This window comes from Rhinolophus sinicus, linkage group LG02, assembly GCF_036562045.2.
Source record: "Rhinolophus sinicus isolate RSC01 linkage group LG02, ASM3656204v1, whole genome shotgun sequence".
NCBI classification, from domain to species: Eukaryota; Metazoa; Chordata; class Mammalia; order Chiroptera; family Rhinolophidae; genus Rhinolophus; species Rhinolophus sinicus.
In genome coordinates, this window is record NC_133752.1 from 40746041 (window position 1) to 40768609 (window position 22569).

Sequence of the window (22569 nt, forward strand, 5' to 3'; positions counted from 1 at the left end):
ACAGGTATTAATTTGATTTTACTTATCATTAAATTTTAAAGTTCACAAAGCATTCTATCTTCTTTGCATCTCCCCATAGCATCTGTGTATCATATCATAATAAATGATTAATAAATACTTGAATTGAATAATTAATCTTGCCAAAGACTTCTACCTAACTTTCTGATCTTAAAATCTTTTGTTAAAGAGAAAAGTTTGATTGGGAGAAATCTGAAATGCATTACAGAAAATGCTTACTCTTTCGTTTATGCCAAGAATGAAAGGTAAGAAAAAGTAAAAGATGTCCTTCTCAAAAAGGAATCTTCTCATTGAAATAAGCATTAATTTTGTTTGCAGATTTTATTATTATCAGGAAATATCTATTTTCCAATTTACTAGAGAACTTCTTTCCCTTGATAACAATCATTTTATTAGTTATTATGGATAATATCTCTGAGCTATAGGTTGGTGTTATCTTAATTTTATGGTTACCACATTTAATCTATTTTATTCTTATCTCTGGTTTCAAGTTTAGGGCAATATGCATCCTGGCAAAACTTCGCAACTTTCCCACATTTCCATGATGCAACCCAAGCCCTTTGTTCCATATTTGACAATAGCACCCTCTTCTGAACCATACTTATCTCCATACTGATGCTGATTTCTGCAGGTTTTCTAGGTGTGAAGTTATAGCCCCTATTTATTACCTCCAGTAAACATTAGCATTAGGCTGTGGCTGCAAGTGTCCGAAGTGGGATTTTATTCTTAGCATTCAGTGCTGAGGAGAGTCCTTTCATACATGCCTGGCTTTATCAGAGACTTTCAGTCTTGTGTTCTCTCCCTCCTCTATTTTCTTTTATTCTCTGACAAAGAAATTCTCACTTGTTCATAAATGAATTTGATGTTCTCAGATGTAGGGAGGCAGGGGCAGAAGAAGAAAAGACAGAAAGCTTGAGAGGCAACATGGAAGAGGGTTCAGAGGACGGACTGAAGCCAAATGACCTGAGTGGTTCAGAGTCTGCCATTAATAGCTGGGTATCTTGGAGAAGTTCCTTTACCTTGTTGTGCCTCTGTTTCTCCATCTGTAAAACGGAGATAAAAACAGAATTTGCTTTACAGATTTGTTCTCAGGATTGAAGGAATTAATATTTGTAAAGCACTTAGCAGGATGCTTAGCACAGAGAGTAATATATAAATTGATAAATAACAGGTGTTCTAGGTGATTGAAATGGACAATGGAGCAATAACTCATCATAGGTTTAGGACATTACACCATTTTAAGAATTTGAATCATTTTAATATACAAATTTATGTAGAAAAATCAAGAGCTCTGTAGTTCATACACTTCTTTCCTTTGTTGCTTTAGGCAGTAATTTTGATATGTTGGAATGGTTTCTGTAAGAGACAAGTACTGTTTTAGGCTGGAGATCAATAAGTTGACTCATCTTGTAAATAAATATGGAAGTAAATAATATTTGTTACTTCCTCCAGGAATCTCCTAGGCAATTCTATAAGATTCTTTGCCTGGAAATTCCTGTAAATAAGTTGCTAACAATTTGCTAATGAGTGAGTCATTATGTATATCAGTGATTTTTACCTACATGGAGGAGAACACACTTTTCCAAAAACTCTCCTCTCAGATGTGGCAAGGCCTGAAACACTTGTACAAACATTTAAATAGCCCTCTCTCCTTCAGACATTTTTCAATCATTGAAAGTGGGTTTCTAAACCTATAAACCTCTGAAAAGGTATTTTATGAATAAAAATACCACTTCAGTGTCAAAAGCCACAGAAAGAGTGTACCAGAGTTAGGCTACTTATTTTATTATCTAATTATAGCACTGAATATTCTTTGCCCTAAAATATCTGTTTGTGTGAAGGAGAAAAAATCTGCAGTTAAATTTAAATCTTCAATGAAAAAAGCATGGCAGCAAAGTTAGAAAAATTTTTAAAATCATTAAAAGCAAAAATATTGTATTCTGATTCATGAAAAATATATCTTGGAAGGATAAGTTTAAATTCTTTTTTTTGGCAAGGTCTGTTTTATCCTTACTACTTCATTTTCCATATGCGTGGTGTTCAAAATCATAGAAATACTAACAGCATCTGACTAGCTACTGTTTTGTTTTGTTTTTCACTTTTAAAACAAGCATGCAAATATTTTTCTATAATTTGAATTTGCAGCACTGTTGTAATGAAATCCTTTTCAATTATAGGCTTGTATGTTTATGTTCAATGAAGAGAATGTCAACTAATATTATTTTATATTTTAAATTAGTGGTGCTTTGAAAGAATATATGTCTTATATAAATGAATATGTATGATATATGAACAAACTCACTGATTTAGCACAGATCTCCTAAGCTGGGGAATGAAATCACGTAGCCAGCCCAATAAAGATATCACTGTAACAGTGAGCAATACTTGACCCTACATGCCTCAGTTCAGCCCTCAAAGAGCTGAAGCTTGGTGATCATTTGTTAAAAACATACACATTAGAAGAGATTACATGAAGTATTGGGCTACTGCCACAGAACAGGTCGGAAGAGTTCTATAACGGTAGGACTTAGGCTGAAACACCAGGGTGTCAAATCCCTGCTGCTTTTTGACCTTAGTTCATGGGCAACTAAACCAAAGTCAAGAATCCCAAGACTGTCAGGTGAAGGCCTAGGATATTATTGGGAATGAGTCCAATTTTGGAAACCTGAAAAATCAACACACTCAAAGAAGCACCAAAAAAACCCCTACTATTGTGAAAAGGCTAGGAGAGGCCTGATTTCCAAGTGGCTGTTGTTTTAAAATGCCTGTATGTATCCGAAGTTTATATTTAAGTAAGTGGCTTGAATTTACATGCAAGCACTCAAAGTGTAGAGAAGCTGCCATAAAACCTCATAAATTATAAACAAGTGATATTTTATCAAAATATAACCTTTTTATTTAGGTGGTAAAAATATAGGTAACACAAAATACAAATATAAATAAGAGTCTTCAGAATTTTTAGTTGTATGCTGGAATATACTACGCAAAAGTAATTGACACTTACACAGTGTTCAGTATAGATCTTTGTTAAATTTTATGAAATATGGGAAATTTTTGATGATTTTTCTATGGCAGCCACAAGATTTACAGAAAGAAAAAGATGGCCTATCGAAGTCAAAAACGCTTATTTTCTTTTTTCATCCAAATAACCAGTTTAAATCTAAATCCATGAGAATGTGTGCCTTTATTTTAGTATATTATGAAATACCAGTGTATTTCTTTAATCAAGCTTGGCGAGAGTGGTTTTCCCAAATTGAAGATATATTAATTACAACTGTGAACTTAACTTACTGTTCTATTTAACTACCTATGACAGAAAACTAAATATTATCAGAGTATGAACAATTATTCAGAAAAATATCATCTTTGTTGATGTAAGATTTCACTGCTGAAATGTAAGAGCCCAAATCACTAGGCGTGTTTTATACCACCAAACCCCAGATGCTCTCCGTGTCATACCCTGCAGCAATCTTGTAGGCATTCCATATGGCTAACAGAACTATTAACAAGTACATGCAAAAAACTGGGATGAAGTAAAACCGAATAATTCAGACAATTGATTTTTGTGTGATAAGTCTCATTGAAAAAATTTTATGACATTATTTCAATTAAATAATTGTATGGTGAAGTTTAATTCTAGCTATAAAAATCACTGAATGATTATAATCTTGAAGTTAGGTTAAGAAACATAAAAACCCAGAGCCTTCCAGAGATAATAATTTCTTTTAGATTTTAGGCTGGTGAATAAGCTCTAATTTTCATACTTATGCAGGTAGATACTTGTTAATATAAATAGAAAATGATATTAACTATATAATTCTATTTAATGAGGAATTACATATATTCAGATAACTGTGCCCGTTTTATTGAATACAGTCTGTTAAATAAGAAATCTGAATAGATTGATATACCTATAATCATAAGTCTGGTACATTTGGAAAAGAGCACATGACTTAGAAAGCGGAGGAACTGAGAGCTTGTATCTGCTCACTTACTTGAAATTACACCTTGAGCAAATTATTTAGCTTCTTTAAGGGTAAAATTTCTTTGTCATGGAAATTTGGGGAATGGGCTACATGATCATTAAAATTCCATCCAGCCATACAGTTTCACAATTCAGTTTACCTCCTGTTCTGTATTTGTGTCTCATTCAGAGAGAGGGTGAGTGTAGAAGAAAGAATGAAGAGGCTTTCCTAAAGAAACAGCATGCTCTGAATGCACCTCACTATGCCAGCCTGGACAGATTTCTTCCCAGATTGTAGAACTATTATGAATGATCTTTGAGGAAAAGTAGAAAACATATGTGATACTCGGTAATGGTCTTCCATTTTTTTACCCCCATAGGAAGGAAGGTAGCTGTCAGATATTGTCCAAGGTCCAGGAGACCAGGATGCCTTTCTTGCCCTCAGGTCCCATGAGCCGACAGAATCCTTTCTATGAACTCTTTCCCATATTTAAACTGGGGTTTAGGAGAGTTTTTGTTACTTGCAGCTAAAAATGTTGGCCAAAGAATGCTAATAGCAAAAGGGATGAAAAACATAAATAGCTCTTTTATAAGGGAGAAAATAGACACAGGGAAATATATTCTACTTCACTTAAAAATAAATAAATGCAGCGGAAACAATTTGAATTCCCTCTTTTGCCCACCAGACTAGCAATAATGAAAATGTGATACCCAGATTTTGAAAGAGAGAGAGAAATAGGTCTTTTGTTGTGTACTGTATACATTACCACAAAACTCTGGAGGAAAATTAGGCAACATATATCAAAACATAAACTAAGTATATCATTTGAACTACCATCTCACTGCTAGGAATTTATATTAAGGTGATAATTGTACAAATTCAAGGAGAATTATGCTAAAGAATGTTGATTATAGCATTTAATAAAACTGACTATTTTGAAATAACATTTATCAATAGAGAGAAGGTAATATAGGCTACCATGTGATGAAACAATTTGTTATTACTTTAAATAATATGACATATTTATTCATCCATTTTTTAATTGTTCATCTCATTTCACTAGTATGTCACCTTCATAAGGAAGGTTTTGTCATCAGGATATTTTTCCCATACCTATAACAGGGGCTTAATAAATGTGGTTGGTGACTGACTAAATTGAAAATGTCAGAGTATAGATATAAAAATATTCATGATTTTCTGTTGAAAGAAGGAAAAAATAAATAAAAGAAAAGAAACCCCTAGCCAATAATTGAGAGAAATGAGGATAAAGGTAAAACAAAAAAATTAACAATAGAAAAATAGTTAACAGAATCTCAACATTTCAATGGGAATTTATTTTTAGACTTTAATGATGAGCTCTTAAAATATATATGAGAAAATAATTGGGAGGTGGTTGTGCTGACATTTTTGGAAAAGAAGATTAATTGGAGAATGTGTGGGTGTACAAGGTGTGGAGGAAGAACTTACCCCACAAGATAAATGACGTATTATCAATTTAAAGAAATTTGTGTTATACTGGCACTAGAATCAACTGATAGGTCAATGGAACAGAATGGATTACCCAACAATTTATATACGGCGTTGTGAATCAGGGGGGAAAGAAAGGTTAACTCAATAAATGGAGCTGAGATGATTGGTTAGTGATTTGGAAAGTACCATATTAAATTTCCCTATTATGTTATACTTGTAATGCATTTCAGGTAAATTAAATGTTAACTGTAGGAATGACCAGATTGCTCAGTTGGTTAGAGCATGAGCTCTGAACAACAGGGTTGCCTGTTCGATTACCACATGGGCCTGGGAGCTGCACCCTCCACAACTAGATTGAAGGACAATGACTTGGAGCTGATGGGGCCCTGGAGAAACACACTGTTCCCCAATATTGCCCAACAACAACAACAAAAAATTTTTTAAAAGTAACTGTAAAAATATGCCAAAAATATCCCATAAAAACTAGAGTAATAACTATATAATCCCAGAAGTGATGAGGCCTTCCTAAGCCTAAAGGAAAACGAGACTTTATGAAGGGAGAAAAATGATAAAGTTTACTAAAACAATTAAAACCTTTGAATCTGAAAATAAATTAAAAGAAAAGACAAAGTACAAAAATAGGAAAACTACTTGTAATAAAGTAATAGAACTACTAGAAACCTAATATGTAAATAAGCAAAGACATGAATGTAACTCATAACAAAATAAATTAAAATGGCTAATGAGTATATGAAAAAGTATTTGAGTTCACCAATAATCAAAGGTACACAAATTATATCAGATACCTTTGTATGTGTTTATAAATTATGAAAAACCAGAAACCAACATTAGCAAGAATGGGGTAAGACATATGAGTATACTCTCATTCCACTTATGGAAATGTGAATTGGCAGACTATTTCTGGAAAAAAGCTTCAGCAATATGGATCAACATCTCTGAATATGCCATATGTTTACAAGTTACTTTTAGTATTATTTATTTTAACTGTTCTTTAAAAGTAAATTGTGTAAGTACTATCTTAGCATATTAATAGTGTTAAAATGCATTCAAATGGTACAGAAATGGCAGAAATTCTTTTATCCTACTTTACCACTATTTTCAGTAAAGTGCAATGATCTTTACTATGTTTTCTGACAGGTCTCTCTCTCAGGAAAAATATAGTGTTTGGCTTTGAGTGGTTTTTTTGTTCAATGGGATATTTATATAAGTCAAACTTGACCATCTTATTCTGTGGTAACAGACTACCACCACAATCTCAGTGGCTTCATATAGAAATGTGTATTTTTCACTATGCGCGGCCATTCTTCCAAGCAGTGATGATGGATCGAGACTTGCCTGGTATAGCTCGTCATCTAGATAACACGTTTTCCAGGTTTCTGCTGCAAAGGAAGGTGATCCAAGGCCATGCGTAGGCTCAGAAATGGCACACATTAATTCCACTCACAGCTCATTGGACAAAACAAGTCACATATCCTCATGTGCATGCACGGTGGCTGTGGAATGGGTGGAACATATAGATATTTGGTATATGCTATAGTATTTGTGGTAAATATTTGTGCTATAATATTGTATGTATTGTTTCCTTCACTTCAAATGTGTTTAGCAGGCAGGAGAGATGAGCTCAGGCAAGAACTGACTAGATTTCAGGTAGAGATCAAAGGGAAGAGACAGTGTCCAGTAAATAAGGTCAATCGGTTTGAAAGTCTCAACTGTTTCTGTTTACTAAATTAAGAGGTAAGCCTGAAAAGGGCTTTGAGCAAAAAAGCCTAGAAGACAATGCAAATGCACTTCAATGTCACTGAACCATACATGTACTTAAAAATTGTTCAAATGGTAAATTTTATGTCATGTTATGCATATTTTACCTCCACCACCACCACCATAACAAAAAAGTCTATAAGAATTCTCAGTAAACAGAGTGAATCATATTTGAAACATAGATTAGATTAAGGCTGTTGCCTTACTGCCCACGCCTGTTATATTAGAGGTCTCAAAGTAAGTAACCATAATTGTTGAAAGAGAGGAAGTGACATCGGGATGAAAGTGTAAAAAAATAAAGTGGGCTTGAAAACTGTGTCTATTAAATAACGTAGATAATGGTTACTGGCACATGAAACTGACTGGAAGCAAAAAGATCAGTGTTTGAAGGAACTGTATTATCAAAGATAGCTTGGGACTGGCCTAAAAAATCTAGTTTCTATAAAACAAACTTGGACTTCCTTTTTTTCTTTTCCAGCTTTATTAAGGTATAATTGACAAATAAAAATTGTAAATATTTTAGGTATAGAACTTGATGTTTTGATGTATGTATACATTGTAAACTAATGAGCACAATCAAGTAATTAACATATCCATCACTTCACTTTACCATTTGCTTTTCTTTTTTGTGGTGAGAATACTTAGGTTTACCTCAGCAAATGTCAAGAATATGACACAATATTGTTAACTATAGTCACATTGCTATAAATTAAATCTCCAGAAATTATTCAACTTGCAAAACTGAAACTTTGTATCCTTTGACCAATATCTCCCCATCTCCCTCTCCCTCCAGCCCCTGGTAACCACCATTCTACTCTTTTCTATGAATTTGACTATTTTTGATTCCACATGTGACATCATATAGTATCTGTCTTTCTATGTCTGATTTATTTTATTTAGCATAAAGCCCTCTGGGTTTATCTATGTTGTTGGAAATGACAGGATTTCCTTCTCTTTATAGGCTGAATAATATTTCATTGTTATATATATGTATATATATATATATATATATATGTGTATATGTGTATATGTATATATATATAAAAACAATGAAATATTATTGTGTACATTGTATACAACGTATATGTATATATATTCAATATTTTCTTTATTTATCCATCAGAAGACACTTAGGTTTTTTCCCTATCTTGGCTATTGTGAATAATGCTATAATGAACATGGAAGTGCAGATGTTACTTCAAGATATTGATTTTATTTCCGTTAGGTATATACACAGAAATGGGATTGCTGGATCATATAATAGTTCTATTTTTAATTCTTTGAGGAACCTCCATGTTGTTTTCCATAATGGCTATTCCAATTTACATTCTGAACAGTGCACAAGGGTTCCCTTTTCTCCATATCCTTGCCAACACTTGTTATCGCTTATCTTTTTGATAATAGCCATTCTAACAGGTGTGAGGAGATATCTCATTATGGTTTTAATTTACATTTCCCCAATGATTAGTGACATTGAGCACTTTTTCATATACCTGCTGGTCATCTGTATGCCTTCTTTTGGGAAATGGATATTAAGGTCCTTCACTCATTTTTAAACAGGTTATTTAAAACAATTTTGGTCTTCTCAACTTGTACAACTAGGATACGCACTGCCAAAGCTGTGTAGTTCCCATGCAGGGTATTCACCCCAATGCCCACTTCATATATGGCCACAGGGGTAACTGACAAAAAAGAAAGTCCTCCCAGAGCATATAATTGGAATCAGAACCAGGGAACTTCCCTCACCCCTAGGGAAATAAGAAAACTCCTGCCTGGAAGGATTGTTAATTTCTATGGACTAGTGACTACTGTATGGCCTCCATTCTTCTGTTTTCCATGTGGGAGTGGTCAGAGGGGTGGACTGTTACAGAGATGGCTAGCTGTCCACCCAAAATTGTGCTCCTTCTTTCACAGTATATGGCTGGTCCTGGGAAGTTACTTCCAGCCACGGATAGTCCCCTTCCATATACATGTGACCAGTTCTCACAAAGGAATGTGAGCAGAATTGATCTGTATTACCTTCTAGGCTTGGTTTTCAAAAGCTGGTTTGCCTTTTCCTTGTGTTCTCTGACAACTGGATGTAAAGAACTTCTACCATGTTGGATGGTGGAATTTTAAGATAGAAGGAAATGGGTCCTGGAATCACTGTGTGTTGGAAAACCATCTACTAATTAAGACTACCCAAATGGACCATTTAGCTATAGGGGTTACCCAAAACCAGGGATTGGCAAGTTAAAGCCTGTGGGCCAATTCTGGCCTGCTGCTACTTTTGTATGGCCCATAAACTAAGAACAATTTTTACATTTCTAAATCATTGGGGGGAAAAATCATAAGAAAAGTAATATTTCCTGACACATGAAAATTATTTGAAACTTAAATTTTAGTGTCCATAAATATTTTGTTTTTGTTCTTGTTGTGTTAAATATAGCCATGTTCTTTAATTCAAGTATTATCTATGGCCTCTTTTCAGCTGCAGTGTCAGAGCTGAGTAGTTGAAACAGAAACCATTGCAACAGAGACTAAAAAGTCGAAAGTTTTACTCTCTGAGCAAATATGTTTTTTACAGAATAAGTTTTCTGACTGTTGCCCTAAAATAAAATTAAAGTTTTGGAACATACTCTATGTTGGTATAGCAGCTCACATAGTATCCTCTCTTGCCCTTCCACCAACCCTAGGGGTCTTCTCCATGCAGATATGCCATTTTTTTACTACAGTAACAGGATCACATATATTTAATTTAAAAAATATCTATATGGATTTACTGGTTTGGGGCTTCATATTTTTAAAGATCTGGAAGACTCATTGTAGAGGTCTCATCTATCTTAGTAAAATGACTAAAAAAACTAAAGAGCTACAAATTAATTTTTAAATTGTGACAAAACAATACAGAAAACACATTTCCTGATGTCAGCTTCACATATGTCAAATTTTTATTAAAAAACACTATAAATTGCATGTCAGTAAGGTAATACAATATGATAATCAGAATTACTTTGAAATAAAGCAGCAAAATAATCTTACATCATCACCAATTTTTTTTAACAGCTTTATTGGTATGTAATTAACATACCACATAATTTACCCATTTAAAGTGTACAATTCAACGGTAGTATATTCACAGATAGGTGGAATTTTCATCAAAGTCAACTTTAGAACATTTTTATCACCCCTAAAGAAAACTCAGTATCCTTTAGCCATCACTCTCTCAACACTCTCAACTTCTTCTACCCCATCACCAAGCAACCACTAGTCTACTTTCTGTTTCTATACATTTTCTGGGCTTTTATATGAATAAAGTCAAATAATGTTTGGTCTTTGGTGACTGATTTCTTCCACTCAGCATGTTTTCAAGGTTCATCTGTGTGGTAGAATGTATCAGTACTTCATTCCATTTGATGGCCAAATATTTTCCATTGTATGGATATACCACATTTTGTTCTTCCATTTAAATAATAATTTTTGTTATTATAAGCAATGCTGCTATAAACATTGAGATACAAGTTTCTGTGTGAACATTAAGTTTTCATTTTCTTGGGTATATACTTAGGAGTGAAATTGTTGGTCATATGGTAAATCTATGTTTAATCATTTGATGAATTGCTAGACTCTTTTCCAAAGCAGCTGTACCATTTTACATTACCACAAGCAGGGTATGAGGTTTCCAACTTTTCAATTTCTCATTAACTCTTGCTATTACTGGATTATTTGATTTTAGACATCCTGGTGTGTGTCAGTAGTATTTCATTATGGTTTTTATTTGCATCTCCCTGATGAATAAATATGTCAAACATCTTTTTTTGTGTGCTTATCACTTATTCGTATATTTTCCTTGGGAAATGTCTATTCAAATACTTTGCCCACTTTAGATGTCTTTGTGTTATTGAGTTGTTAAAGTTCTTTATATATTCTGGATACAATTCATTTATTAGATATATGATTTACAAATCTTTTCTACTATCTTGTAGTTTGTCTTTTCACTTTCTTGATGGTGCCCCTTAAAACAGAAAAGTTTTTAATTTTGATGACATCCAATTTATCTAATTTATTTTTTAAATTAGAATCCTTTGGTAAATCCAAGGTTATGAAGATTTACCCCTATGTTTTCTTCTAAGAGTTTTAACTCTTACATTTAAGTCTTTGACTCATTTCAGTTAATTTTGTATATGGTGTGAGGTAAGGGTACAATTTTATTCTATTGCATGTGGCTACCTAGTTATTTCAGCACTGTCACTGAAAAGGCTATTCTTTTCCCATTGGATGGTCTTGGAAACATTGTTCAATCAGTTTACCATAGATGTGTGGGTTTGTTTCTAGACTCTTGATTCTAGTCCACTGATCATCCTTGTATTAATACTACACTCTTGATTATTGTTGTTCTGAAATCAGGAAGAGTGAATCTTCCCACTTTGTTCTTTTTCAAGATTGCTTTGGCTATGCTGTGTCCCTTGCAATTCCACATAAATTTTAGAATTAACTTGTCATTTCCTACCAAATTTCAGTTGGGATTTTGATGGAGATTTGTTGAATCTGTAGATCAGTTTGGAGAGTATTGCCATTTAAACAAAATTAAATCTCCCCACCCATGAACACAGGATGTTTTTCCAGTTACTTAGATTTTTAATTTCTTTTACCAATTTTTTTGTAGTTTTCATAATATAAGTTTTATAGTTCTTTGTTAAATTTATTCCTAAGTATTTTATTCTTTTTGATAATTTTATAAGTAGGATTGTTTTCTTAATTCCATCTTTCCAAGTGTTTATTGCTAGTGTGTAGAAAAACAATTGATGTTTGTATGTTATTCTAGTATTTTGCAACTTTGCTGAACTCATTTACTAGTTCTAAGAGTTTTGTTTGTTTTTAATGTCTTCCTTAGAATTTTCCATATACAAGATGATGTCATCTGCAAATAGATATAGTTTTACTTTTTTCCCCAATCTGGATGACTTTTATTTGTTTTCCTTGTCTAATACCCTGGATAGAACCCTCACTAAATATTGAATAGAAAGGATGAGAGCAAGCACCCTTGTCTTTTTCCTGATCTTAGGGGAAAGTATGCTAGTCTTTTAGCTTTAAATGTGATATTAGCTATGGGTTTTTCATAGTTGCCTTTATCAGGTTGAGGAAGTTCCTTTTTATTCTCAGTTTGTGGAGAGCTTTTATCATTAATGGGGCTTAGATTTTGTCAAATTCATTTGCTTCATCTATTAACCCTTTTGCCACAACAGTTGGATATATCTGAATGAATATATCTGACATTTTTATACAAAAAATAATGTCATGTATATACAGAACAGCTCAAATTGTTATTATTAAATGCATAAAGTAGTCAAAATATCAACTTTTTGTTTTTTGTGGATTTCTGACACATTTTCTAAAAAAAACTTGAAATCAACACAGTAAAAGAGTTAAGGTGATCATGTGGCTCTTGTCTTTTATTTATATTATTATGGTCTTTTACGTTGATTGACTTTTGTGTGTTTAACTAACTGCATTTCTAAGATAAATCTCACTTAATTATGGTGCATAATACTTCTTACATGTTGCTGGATTAGTTTTACTAGCAGTTTGTTTAGGATTTTTGCAGCTATATTCACAAAAGATATTTGTCTGTAGTTTTCTTGTGATGTCTTTCTCGGATTTGGTATCAGGGTAATACTGGCCTCATAGAATGAGTTCCCTTTCTACATTTTGGAAAACTTGTCAAGGTTCTTCTTTAAGTATTTGACAGAATTCACCAGTGAAGCTATCTGAGCCTGGGCTTTTCTTTATCGGAAATGTTCAAATTACTTATTCAATCTCTGAATATAGATATATTCAGATTTCATACTTTTTTTGAGTCTGTTATGATAGTTTTTGTCTTCCTAGGAACTTGTTAATTTCATCTAAGTTATCTAATTCATAGGCATACAATTTTTCATAGTATTTCCTCATAATCTTTTTTATTTCTATAAGGCCAAGAGATATGCTTCCTCTTTTATTACTTATTTTAGTAATTTAAGTCTGCTCTAAGGAAATTCCTAAGATGATTCTCTTTGAATTTTCAGGGATTTGTCAACTACCCTCTGGTACTCATGTGTTTTACTAAGTTTCTGAGCTATCTGGCAGTGTATACAAAGCCATAAATTTTATAGCTTTGAGTCTTCTACAGGTCATCTCAGTGGGAGGAATGGAGGTAGTTAGTGAGTATCCTCGTGGAAATGCTATATTCTCAAATTCTGCACTGATTTTGAAAAGTCCCTACACTTACCTATTCCTTGGATCCTCTTGCCCCCAATATCATCCCTTCCAAGTTCCTGATTGTCTGATGAAGCCATCCACCACTGCCCATGAACTAGTGTAGATATATAACTCTAGCCAACTTTCTTAGGTAGAGCGGACACCCAAATGTAACTCCAAAATTTTCTTCTCACTAGGAATATTCCCCTTCTCCATATACTCCAGGGTCTCCCCACTTACAGTAGCCATCCCCATATTATATAGCACCATCCATGATCCATAGTTTAATTTATTTCTGCCTTAATCAGCTCATCATGATGAACTTATCATAAAACAATACATGTGGATTAAAGGAGAAATAGCAGTGCACAAGGAATGGAAGCTCTGGTAGTGTGAGCTATCTAGTTATGAAACCTAATTGTGCCTCCAGGATCTGTGGCAAGAGATCTTCTTTCATATATTGCTACCATTCAAGATGGAATATTACCATACATGCCTTCCTTTATGGCTTTGTGGATTAGATATCACCACATGAATGACAGTTATATCTGATTGCTAGGTTACTTTGTGTGTCACAGCTAAGCAAAAAGTCTTTGCTAGGGCTTCATAATAAATTAGGACATATTTCTTGACAGAAAAATAGTTGTTTCACTAAGATAAAATAGCTTTATCTCCAAACTCTAGGGACTTATGCTGAGATTCTTTTATCAGTCTTGCCACAAGTTCCATACAACAACCTGATCTGTCACAGGTCACAGACACTTCAAGCACTATTGAATTCTCTGGCTTAACACTCCTTGCACTGCAGGCTAAATATAGTAGAGCATTTTTTTTTCTTTTTTCTTTTTCATTTTTTTTTTTTTTTGCTTTTGTCTTCAGTCAATCTATCAACATTATATGTTACTAGATAAATGGGCCACACAAACCTAACCTTGACATATGTTGTCTTTGAAATCCAGTACATTTTTAAAAAGCAAGAACTTGTCTTTCATTTTGGAGGAAACATCCTAATATTTCCCAGACCACTGGATTCCCAGATAATTCCATGAGGTGGCCATCCCCTGAATTTTCATGGAGTTTATCTACCACGCTCTGGTATGTGTTTTCCCAAGTGTTCCAGCTATCCAATAGTGCAATCAAACCTCTAAAATTCATGGCTTTAAACATTTTTTTTTTCTTTTACAGTTCTGTAGTTGCCTAAAGTCAATTGAAAAGTTCTTGCTTGGAGTTTCTCACGTGGTTGTAGCCAGAGGATGACTTGATGGGATGTCTAAGATAGTTTCTGTACATATGTTTGGCATCTAGGCTGGAGTAGATGGAATAGCAGGGAAGCAGGGTCATATCTTTTCCACATAGACTTTCTGTGTGGCTAGCTTGAGCTTTCTTACATCATGGAAATCTCAGTGTGGTCTGGACTGGCAGCTGGCTTCCTATAGACCAAGGCAGAGGCTGTAAAGTTCTTCTACCTAGCATATAAGTATGACATCATCACATGGTGGCTCAGTTACACGTTTACACTCTGTAATTAATAAGTATTTTGTTGTGAGTTACTTTAAGGTAATGTAATATTCTGTTTCTCATCAAATTAAAAATATTTTCATTTATGTGTTATATCATTATGGACTCATGATTTGTTTTATTCAATGAGCTATAACTCATTACTGTTATTTATTTAGTTGCTAAAATTGTGCCATATCTGGCCTGGGTTATGTGCCTTCAAGCTGGCTTCTGTGTCATGAAATGTCACCACTTTTAAAGAACTTCCTTTTTGGCACAAGATGCTCTAGGTTCATATTGTATTTTTTTGGCCCCAGCCTTGGAATAAACCATTCTTCCAAAGAAGTCTGGCTTCTTGTAGAGAAAAATAATATTCAAAATGCAGTATCTGGACCCCACGTGTATGAATTGCTATTTGAGGGTTGAGGTAATAAGACTTTCTTAGTGGCCAGAGCTAGAGAACACACACACACACACACACACACACACACACACACACACTCACATATATATTTATTTGTATATCAGTCTTATAGCTGAAACGCCATGGTTTTATACCAATATTTCTAATTTGAATCTAACACCACAGAGAGTTCAACCTAGTTTTCTCCATTTCTATATTTGTGACTCTCATCTCTGATAATGAGAACCTGGCTCCCATCATCCTTTATATATTTTTTTTCATTTTTAAAAATTTTTATTAAAAATACAGCTAACACAATATTATATTAGTTTCAGGTGTACCCCACAGTTACTCAACACTTATATACCTGAAGAAGTGATCACCAGGATAAGTCCAGCAACAATCTAACACTGTACCACGCTATCACAATATTATTGACTATATTCCCTATGCTGTACATTATACGCCTGTAACTTATTTGTTTTAAACCTGGAAATTTGGATCTCTTATTCCCCTTCGCCTTTTCCCCCATTTTAAAAATTTTCAATTACATTTGCATTCAATATTATCTTACACTAATTTCAGGTGTGTAGCACAGTGGTTAGACATTTATATAATTTAAGAAGTGATCCCCCTGACTAGTCTACTACTCACCTGGCCCTATACATAGTTATTACTATATCAGTGACTATATTCCCTATGCTTTACTTTACATCCCCATGACTATGTTGTAACTACCAATTTGTCCTTCTTAATCCTTTCATTTTTTCACCCTGCTCCCCAACCTCATTCCATCTATCATCCCAACAAACCTAGTACCCATCTGACACCATACATAGTTATTACAACATTATTGACTATACGAGTTTTCTTATGCTATACCCTACATCCCCATAACTACCTTTTAACAATGAATTTGTACTTCTTAATCCCTTCCCCTTTTTTTATCCACACTTGCAAATCCCCTCCCATCTGGCAACCATCAAAATGTTTTCTGTATGTATGATTTGCTTCTGTTTTGTTTGTTTTGTTTAATTACAGATATAAGCAAAGTCACATTGCATCTGTCTTTCTCTGTCTGACATACTACACTCAGCACATTACCCCTGAGTAAGCAGGGTGGAGCACGGAGCTCACCAGGCCAATCAAATTCAGATTTGGCCAGAGGTGCAGGATCAACACAGGAAAGGTGGTGCCTGCTTGCAAGCTGCACGGGAGAAGGACCCCACACAGGAAAAATGATGACTGTCTTCCAGCCCTGCCCCAAGACCACACAGCTCAGTCTGCTCCCCATAAGCCTCTGGCGCCTCCCAAGTTACTGTCCCTCTGCTGAAACCCAAGGTGAGTACCTAAGAGTGAGAGAGTCTTGTGTGGGCATTAACAGGACGCCTGGGTTTCCCGCAGCCTTCCATCCCACCTGGATGGTCAGAATCCCCACTGTTTTCCATAGCTAGTTGTTGTGGGAGCTCCTCTTCCTGGCACCAGTACTCTGGGCCGGGGAGGCTAGTGTGGGACGGGGTCTCTCGATGCTCTGGGAGGGTTCCTCCATGGCCAAGATATCCCTCCCAGTTCTCAACCACCACACAGAAGTTTGGGGCCAGTTCGTTTTGCATCTCCACCCATCCTACCAGTCTCAATGTGGCATCTTCTCTATATCCTTGTTTATAAAACTTCTGTTAAGCCAGACTTCAGGCGGTTCTCTGGGTCAATTGTTCTATAATTTAGTTGTAATTGTAATGTGTTAGTGGAAGGAAGCTCGTACACTGTTTATATATTTTGCTATCTTGGATCTCCTCTCCCATCATCTTTAATATACTTATTTGAGCAATCTCTCTGTATGTAACTAATTTTATGTTGCTGCTACTTTCTCCCATCCCCACATGAATGTGGGGCTATCACACTCCACTGCAGGAAATCTTAAATCCCTTTCCTTCTCCTTAGTCTATTCCCAAGCTGTTTCTACTGTGGAGGTAATATCTTCCTCAGCTCTAATTAATGAACTTTGGATTGAATTGTTTAAGAAGGGATGAAAGAGAGAAGAAAGGGATAGGAATGGGAAGGGAAGAAATGAATGGGGAAAAGGAAGAAGAGTGAAAGGTGGGAAAGGAAAAAGTAGGAAAGGGAAAGAGAAAAAAGATAAGAAAGCTGAATGTTACAGATTCTTTACAATCCAATGATTGCTTGTCCCACTGGACATTGTCAGGAGAGGCCATATAAAACTATTGCACGGCTGAACACTTTGTTTCGGAGGAGAAAGGACTCCTTCCTATCTCTTGTCTTTCACTGGGCAAAATACCTTTATGGGGCATTAACTCTTCTGTGTTTCTGGTTGCATACCTGGTTTATGCAAAGCACTCGCTAGGGAAGCTAGAGGCCCTCCAGGTCCAGGCCAGCATAAAGCAGTGGTAGTCTCTCTCCATGAGGTGGCCCTGCCCCTCATGGCAATAGCAACAGTAGCAAATGGGCTTAATGATGCACAAGCCACTGCTATAGCCATTCGGACAGGAAAACAATGCAAATGTGTGAATCTAGAGGAATCATTAAACTGATCTAATACAGTCCATCCCTCTCTTGAGAGGAAACAATATAAGTCCAATTATTCAAGCTAGTGGCCATTGCAATTTCCCAGAGTTTAGCAAACCAAGGTACAGTTTATCTCTTGCAGTTGGTTCCAGAGTTGTACTTATTACCAGTATCTTCTTCCTCTACCACCTATTCTAGGTTTCTTTCTTCTCAGATAGCACTTCAGCAGTTCGGATTGCTCACAGTGGCATGATCCAGACCTCCATCCTCAAGTGGTTTGAGCCTCAGTTACCATTTCTTAAGGGCCAGGGTTTCTGCAATTGACTTCTTATAGTAATTTGGTCATGAAAGTAGGAAGAGATCCCACAGTGCCCCCTCTGGATTCCCCATGACAGGAGAGATTGGTTACTCCAGTCTCTGCTTGCTGGTCTTCTGGCGTGAGGAGTCTGCAGATATTGGGCATGGAAGTCTCAAGAGGAACCATGATCAATCCTAATTCTACATCTTGGTTTTCTAGATTTGTGTATTCTAACTACTGGGGCATGATTTATCAACCATTTGTTCAGTGCATATATGCATCCTGGAGGCCAGAGTCCAAATCCTTCAACGCGCGATCATGAAGCTGGCACCTTATCTGAATCTTCCACTGCCATTCCTTCAATTTATACAGCTGGCCCATAAAAACTGACCTGTGTGTTTTCCATGTTCTTTTGTCTTCTTCTTGCTTGATACCAAACCGCATGGTGAGGTTAGAAGTCATATCTTAAATATGGCAGAGCCACATGATGGAAGGATCTGAAACACCACATGAAGGGGGTCACTTACCAGTTAGGAATATCCATTTTGGATTAGATAGCTATAAGGAAAAAATAAGATTTGATTGTATTTTAGTCATTGTATATTTTGGGTGTTATTTGTTAGTTAGTATTACTAGTAATGCAATGCTTCACTGAGGCCAAAGCTCTAAGCTAAACCTTCACATTTATAGAAAATAAAAACAATGATTACCTAAAAATCAAGCCACAGTGCCCTTAGTGGATCCTTACATAGCCTCTGACTATTCACAACAGATTTCAAAGTTGTAACATCAAAATATAAAATGGGAGGCCCAGTAATGGCCATAATAATATTGATAGTTTTAATTCATATGGACTATTTTATCCTCAGTTTGCTAAAATTGTCATTACAATCATTATCAGCAGTGGCAGTCGTATTCATGTGCCCATCTCAGACTGCTCTGCTGGGACCTGTGCAAAGTGAAATCCTAAGTGCTTCCTATCTTGGGTAGGGGAATGTTATTTAAGCAGTCAACACTGACAAAGAGAGAAAAGTCCAATCATTTGTAATGGCGATGTAGTGCATGCCAAATAAAAATAATCTATGTAATACACATGCTGAATTACTTTCCTAAATAGTTTTCAATAGTAACTTTGATTTTGAAGTAACATGGAGGGAAAGTGATTATTTTTCAATACTGTTGATTTCTCTCTGCCTTAGATCAGTGGTTCTCAACTGGTAAAATTTTGTCCCCAGGGGACATTTGGCAATTTAGCCCAAAATGTCAATAGAGTTAAGGAACTCTAAGTTAGGTTGTAATAGTTCAAGCTTTCTTCTGTATTGTGGCTTAATTTGTAGTTAAAGCCCAAACCTATACAAACCAAAATAAAATAAACCATTGCAAAGTAGGGAAGGGAAAATGAATAAAGCTAACTGTTAATTGGCAGTTATAGCGTTCCTAATATCAAAACACCACTGAAGAGATGTGTCACTCTCCTAAGTATATTGAAACCTATTAAAACACTAAAGCCAGCTTCATTTTCACAGTTGTTCTGCACCCCTATATATTCCTAGTCCTGTTTTCCAGAATGGAGCATCAAATACTAGATTATCTCCCAGGTTTGCACGTCCTCATGAAGTCCATCATCAAAAGTGAGGTGAATGCAGAAATCTGCTTCTAGCAAAGGAAAATCCCCTAAACATATGCATGGCTAGAGAGTCTGAAGGGCAGTGATCAGGGGCAATCATAACCACACGTGACTACAGGGGCTGGGGGTAAGAAAGCCACAATCTCTTGATGTGGCCAAGCATTGACCGCTGCTTAAGAGGCCTTAGATAACACCTAGAGGTCCCACGTTTCTACAGTTTTCCTTAGAGATACTCTGGGATTAGAGAATAGAATTGTGTGAGAGTGTAAACTCACAATGTAAGGAAGGCACAACATGTATTTCCTTGCTCCTTTAACACAGACTCTATTGCCTTTAGAGAACCTCACCCTATTCTCACAAACCTGGCAAGCATTAAAAAAAAAAGGAAAATAGCCTGGCTTACCTGGTGTTTTTTTCTTTCTTTCTTTCCTTCCTTCCTTCCTTCCTTCCTTCCTTCCTTCCTTCCTTCCTTCCTTCCTTCCTTCCTATCTTTCTTCTTTATTTCCTTCTCCAAGTATATTCAATTTTTGGGAGATGGTTCAGACTTGTCAGTCTGGAAAAAAGTTAGTTGTAGTCCTCCTGTTTAGGGCAGTGTAACTGATACAAAATGTTCACACATTTGGGGAATATATGTAAGATGGCTCCTCTGAGAATGTCACTATTTTTCACCATGTAGGCTAGAGAAGAAATATAAAGTCAATTTTTTTCTTATTTGGAATAATGCTTTAAAAATTAAATGGTTCTATTTAAAAGCTTAGCATTTGTAAATGCAGTTAAACATCACTGACATGAACTATAATTACAGGCAAGACCCCGAATAAAGAAATACTGAAAAAAAATCAATGCTTTAACTTTCAAGTACTTAACAATAATTTATAATAATTCTAGATGTCTCTCAATGTGATAATGCTAACAAAATTCTTCTGAAGGAAGAATCTTCCAGAAAAATTGTTTTGGTGTTCTGAGGTATAATCAGCAGCATTCATCTCAATTTAAAAAGTTATGTGTTAAAGTCATTAAAATAGTTTGTGGTAATTAAGTATGTTAACAATGTCCACAGATGTGGTGTTTTTACCACTAATTTGCCAACCAAACCCTTTCTTTGGAGATTGGGTAAAGGAAAATTTTAGCTCAGATCAAGGCAATTGATAAAATTTACAAATTAGAAGAGTTGTAAATTAGTAAGATATATTACACTGTGTAAAAGAGAAGTTTCACTGAAAATATCATGTTGAACTTCTGGCAAGTCAGAAGTTAGAGTTGACTTCAGGGGAAAGGGAAAGAAGCTTACAATGGATAGAGTAGGATTTAAGGGAGAGGAGACCATGAAGATGAGTAATTATGAAGTTTTGAGATAGAGGAGACTGAAAATAGAGGCCAATAATGGCCTCTGGGGGTGGGGGAGGTGGTCAGCTTTAAGTTGATGAAAATTCTAAAAGTCTGTCCTGTTCACCATGGAGAGCACAGAAGAAAACTTACTGAAGAAATTAAAATATTGCCAGTTTAGGTTGAAAACCATAAAAATAAAAAAGAACCTATCTATCAAAACAATGATAGAAAAAGAAAAAAAGAAAAAGTAGTACCACATTAACACAGCTGGGACCTGTATTCAGTAAGGCAAACTTCTGACTCAAATCTGGTTTCAATTGGCCCCATTTTAACATCTTCTCTGTGCACCTGGTCAGTGGCTTCCTGCCACATCAGCAGGGGAGGTGACCCTGTTTCAGTCACAGCTTTTCAGTGCTGACCAGCAGACCCTCACTCTTATCTTCTAAGAACTAGTTTGTTATCCATGAAACTTGGCCACTGTAGCACTTTTTTAATAAGGCAATTCATTGTTCAAACCCAAACTTTAAATAAATATGTATGTTAAATTCTCACTTGTAGACAATCATAAGATTTGGGGGAGAAAGGGTAAAAGTCAAAAGAGGAAAGTACCGATATAGAATTAACCAGGTGTGGGGACAGAGCCCCAGAAAGTAGTTTACAGGCTCTCGGCCTCACGTGGAGGAGTGCTGGCTCAGGTAGTAGATGGCCGTCAGCTGTGGCTGATTGGCCGTCAGCTGTAGCCAGTTAGCCAATTAGCCGCTAATATAACTGCTGCGGCTACGGAGGAGAGCCGAGGAGAGAGAAGGAGAGAAGAAAGAGAGAAAATGGTGGCTAGCAAGAAGATGGCGGCTGGGCTGGCAAGCGTGGATGGCAGTTTGCGGACAGTGTGGATCCAGCCTCCATTGAGAGTATAGTGCCGCCAGCGAGAATATAGTGGTATGACTCCCCTACCTATGGCTCCGTGGGTGTTCCTTTTTGGCCTCACCATATCCTGCGTTCTTGTATGGGGAGCGGGACCAGAGACCCCGCAGGCCGCCCTGCATTACACCAGGCAACCTTGTTTTGTGTCGAACAACAACAACAAAAAAATACTCATTTTAATCCAATGTTGGTGAAAGAGCCATTGTTTCTTCCCACAATTTAACTGCCCATTTTAAATAGGACTTTGTTGATTCAGGATCTACTAATTGGTAATATTCAGATAGGTCCTGGGTTTAAGTATCTTTAAGGTGTCACTGATGAAAGGTGATGTTAGGCAAGATGACAGTATAAATAAGATTAAAGAATGAATATTAAGCTACTCGTAAAAATTAAATATTTTAATACCTCTTCAAAAGTTTAACAAATCTTTATAGCATACAAAACTGATATGCTAATATAACATGATCCAAAATCCTGCCACACAAAGGTCCTGTATTCAATGGATACAGTAACAATGCATCTT